The following is a 4,862-nucleotide window of genomic DNA, read 5'->3' as shown; positions in this document are numbered from 1 at the left end:
TTGCCTGCTAACATTTTTATTGAAGCCATATACTCATGTAGTGACAAGCTTGTTTGAACCTAGACACAGTGTTATTAAAATCTTACTTAGTTTGTAAGTTAGGTAAAATCTTACTAGACCACCGAACGTTTGTAATGTTAACTTAATTATGCGCAAGGAACTACTTTCGCTAGGTAGGACAGTCGGCTACCTTGTCAAAATAAAAAAGGACGAAATGGAAATGTTTACTGCACAATCAGCATTTGTTTAAGTTTTATTCGAGCAAGTTAAACGTTATCTGCATCTTTTGCTGTTACTACAGCAACACAGTATTTAGCCCCAGTCGATTTTTAGACTTGGTCAGGCCTTCCACATTCAAGTGCTGCAAGATAATGCCTTCCAGAACAAAGTTGCCCACTTTGAACAGTTATACTGTACATATAAAGGGCGCATGCGTTGAGTCGGCATCACTCTGTACAGGATGGAGTCGCATAGAGCTCTGTGAGCTATAATTGCTGTCTCGATTTGTCGTCATTTGCTTAATTGGTTGCAAGAATCAATCACCAGGTTAACAACTTGAGCCCCAGACCCGGTTGCTTGCCTTAACATTTGTCTAAAGTCTAAACTCTAAGTGTAGAGCGGTAGACTATTTCAACTTACATGTTAAAGCGGCTGTGCTGTGATTGCGTTTACGAAAATGTTGACCGTGGCCATGGTTGACTGTTTGACATCAAATGTAAAACAATTCTCTTGTGTCAACGTTCTATATTTTTAAAACTTTCCATTTTGCTACACACAAAATTAAAACTGATAAAAAATCGCCGAACCCAAAATTGATGGGAACTAAATAACGAGACGTGGAATTTGAAATTCGATGGGATTAGCGGCCTTGAAATAAAATATGACCTTATAATCGTGGCATCTCGCAGTAGACTACCGAGATACAATGCCAAACTGATATTCAAAACAATCAAGTTTGATAATTAAATAAAAAGAAATTATTGAGCTTTCGCAGCCTTAAAGGAGGCTTCGTCAGTACTCTTATTCAAACAGAAATTTCCATAATAATGTATTTTCTAATTTTATTTGAAAAGGAATAGCCCACTGATGAAGCCGATTTTAATAATAATAATAATTTATTTGCATCAGACAAAGCTGTCCATATCCAAAACAAAACAACAAAATAATACACAAACTGCAAATGCACAAATAACGAACAACAACAACGAAATAACATCAAAAAATAACAAAATAATACACAAACTGCAAATGCACAAAATCTCAATAAATAGGCTATCTACTGTTACAAGTTTACAGACAATGGTACGGTAGCGTTACAAGTTAGAAGAACTGAAAGTATTGAGAACGATAAAAACAATCAGATGACATGGCAGCCATCAAAACTAGTTAATAGCATACATAGAATTATTATAATGAAGACGGTAATTTGATATACGATGGCAATCAGACCTCATCAGGGAGGCAACAATAGAGTTAGACGATACTTCGCATCTTCCAACAAAAGAAAAAACATATTTACGAAGTAATGCATCAAATGTTATGATGTTACACAAGACTTGATGTTCACGTACGCTATAGTGTTTAGGCAAATTATGTATAATTCTAAACGCATTATTGAAGGCAACACGCAGACGATTAATGTCACGTTGATGATAATTTTCCCACAGATGACATGCATACATTGGAGTACAATAAGAACGGAATAGAACATTTTTAATATCACTGGAGCACTTGTAAAATTTGGATTTTAATTTGTTGGCAGAACAGTAGATTGATCGCACTTGTCGATTTATATCCTTGTCGTCACACATTGCCGTGTCAAGAAAAACACCCAAATATTTGACACTGTCTACGAATTTGATCTCACTTCCATTGAGCCGTACAATTGGATTCATATTTAACTTTAAGTGTTTTGTTTGGAAGTACATAGCAAATGACTTTTTGCAGTTAAAAATGACATCGTTAGAAAGCGCATAATCTTCACACACATTCAAGATACTCTGCAGACCATGAACACTTGGAGAAATACAACAAATATCATCAGCAAACATGAGATGATTAACAAGTGTATTACCTATGTAACAGCCTGCCTTGGTTTTGCTTAACACAGTCGATAGATCATCCATATACACGGCAAATAACTAATAACTAATAAAGCCTGCAAAGGCTCTACAAAAAATGTTATTTAGTTACCAAACCGGATTGTTGTTTATTTACCGATTTTTTTCGTTTGGTTGCATCTTACAGTCCATGGATCCTAATAAAATTTACATTTGGTGGACTCAATTCATGCTGTATTAGTCTGTACTGGGCGTAGCTTATATGGTTTAAAATCTAAAAGAGATCACCCAGGATCTCATGCAGAGGATTTACAATTAATTTGTTCAATCACTTTATTTGCAGTAAAACTAAGACTATAGACTACCAAATGTTTTTCCAATCTCGGTATCGAAAACGTACCATGGTTTAAAATCTAAAAGAGATCACCCAGGGTCTCATGCAGAGGATTTACAATTAATTTGTTCAATCATTTTATTTGCAGTAAAACTAAGACTATAAAATACCAAATGTTTTTCCAATCTCGGTATCGAAAACGTACCATGGTTTAAAATCTAAAAGAGATCACCCAGGATCTCATGCAGAGGATTTACAATTAATTTGTTCAATCATTTTATTTGCAGTAAAACTAAGACTATAGAATACCAAATGTTTTTCCAATCTCGGTATCGAAAACGTACCACCACTGATGAAAAAGGTTAATCAAAATATAAAAGCAAACTCAATAATGGACCATTTTTGTGTTGAAAAAGCATTCTTTAAATTATACAATAAAACAAAAATACGAAGCTACAGTAGGCTCAAGCCCGGATTTAGGGGGGGGGGGGGCAGATGGTGCAGGTGCCCCGGGCTCCCTGACTTTTGAAGGGCCCCCCTAGGTGGCAAAAATGTGATTTTGTGTTGTTTTTTGGTTTTTTTCAGTCTTTGAAGTTTCTGCAAAATGCTTTGCAGTGCTGGATTAATGCTACCGTAGACGTAGAGTTGGCTTTTCGCGCCGCAGGCGCAACATTTTTTTTGCACTGGAGCCCCCCGATCTAAAAGTGCCCCGGGCCCCCCATCAGCTAAATCCGGCCCTGCGTAGGCTACTTGGTTGAAGTTGTTTTCACAATCGCAATCTTTACAGTTTCCACACATTTCAAAAACGGGTTGTTTCTAGCCAACCAGCCAATATACTTGTTGCCAGCAGCCGTCCACTTGACAACTTCAGTAACTTCCTCATTGGCGTCAGTGTTGTTTTAATGTTGATGCTTGATCAGTGAGATGCGCAACACCTCCGTTGGCAATGTTGCCAAGGACCACTTAATGCACACAATACGACGTGTGACTGGCAGTAGCTGTAGACTTTGAGCATTTTAGATCAAAGTTTTGATTCAAACTAGACAAGAAGACAAGTCAGTTTTAGTTTCTACCAACAGTTAATTGGAAGTAACATTTAGCTTTTAATAAGCACTGTATCATGGATACAATAATAGCCTCAGAAAGAGTTTGTTATTGCTAAATTCAATACAAAAGTAGGTCTAAATAAAACTACCGTGCCACGGCCCGGTGGCGAAATTTTTTTTCCCACGAGATTTCTGTATCATTGATTCTAGTCACTCTAAAAGTAAGATTTTCCGAAAGTGTTAAGAGATTGGTTGATTCAGATTGCGAAATAACTATTTACCAATCAAATTCTGCAAGGATAATAAAATATAAGCTTTCCCTAACCCTACTTTTTTTGAAAAGCTCTTGTGCACCGCAAAATTAATTTAAAGAAGAAAAAAAGTTTGACTTCGTCGGGCGTCGAACCTTCGTTCCCACGATCACTAGGCGAGGATGAAACCACTGAACCAACCGTGCCAACAAAAAATGTTGCATTCACACGGTTTTAATGCAAACTTTTACCAACATATGTAAATGAGACAGAAATCTCGTGGGAAAAAATTTTTCGCGGCCCGGTGCCGGTCCCAGAAGAATTTGTAACCGGGCAGCGTAGAGCCAAAGCCAAATTGATTCAAAAAGTGCAATTTGTTTTGATAAGCCGGGTTAGTGCTAAAATATAAATTTCACTTTTAAGAATTAGTAAACGTTTGCTGAGAAAAATATTCAAACAAAAAAAGCAAGAATTTTATATAGTTTCCTTCAAAAACGGCAAACAAGAGTAAACATGACAAAATTACGAAGTAGGGGCTGTACCTAACCAACACACTGCGGATGTCATCGACTACTATAATCCCTAGGTGGGAGCAGCTTATTGCTGCAAAACAAGCTCAGGGTTTTCAGCGTTACAGTGACTGAGTTATAATATATGTGCATGACCATACATAGTGTGTTTTATTGAAGGCCGGTCCGCAAAATAATGCCTGCGTCAAACCTATCCGTAGTGTGAAAAAGATTGCCGACCCCTAATAAGTTATAGACCAGTGATTTTCAACCGTTTCGCGAAAGATCGTCAAGTGTTCCGCAAGAAACTCGTCAGTTTGACTAGTATTCCATGGAACTCCGAAGAAGGTGACATTTTTAATTGGGACAACAAGGAAAGGGAAGGCAAGCGCTTTTGTTATTTGAGCTACACATAAGAATGATGTGTTTTATCAAACTTTTTCCTCATAAAACTAATAGCTGAAAAATTGTTTAGACTTAGCCTACAGCAAACTTTAAGAGTAGCCGATCTTATGCAAACTCGCAGTAGATGTTCATATTGATGGTTGTCAACCAAAGCGCAAGAGTGTTTGATCTACTAAAATTGACGTTGATGTGATGTTATCGAGCTACTCTGGGCAAAAATGGCGTTCAATACAAGGAACAAAGTCCAGTTTTTACCG

This window comes from Aplidium turbinatum, chromosome 18 (genome assembly GCF_918807975.1).
Source record: "Aplidium turbinatum chromosome 18, kaAplTurb1.1, whole genome shotgun sequence".
Lineage (NCBI taxonomy): Eukaryota > Metazoa > Chordata > Ascidiacea > Aplousobranchia > Polyclinidae > Aplidium > Aplidium turbinatum.
Note: the sequence above shows the minus strand (reverse complement) of the source record.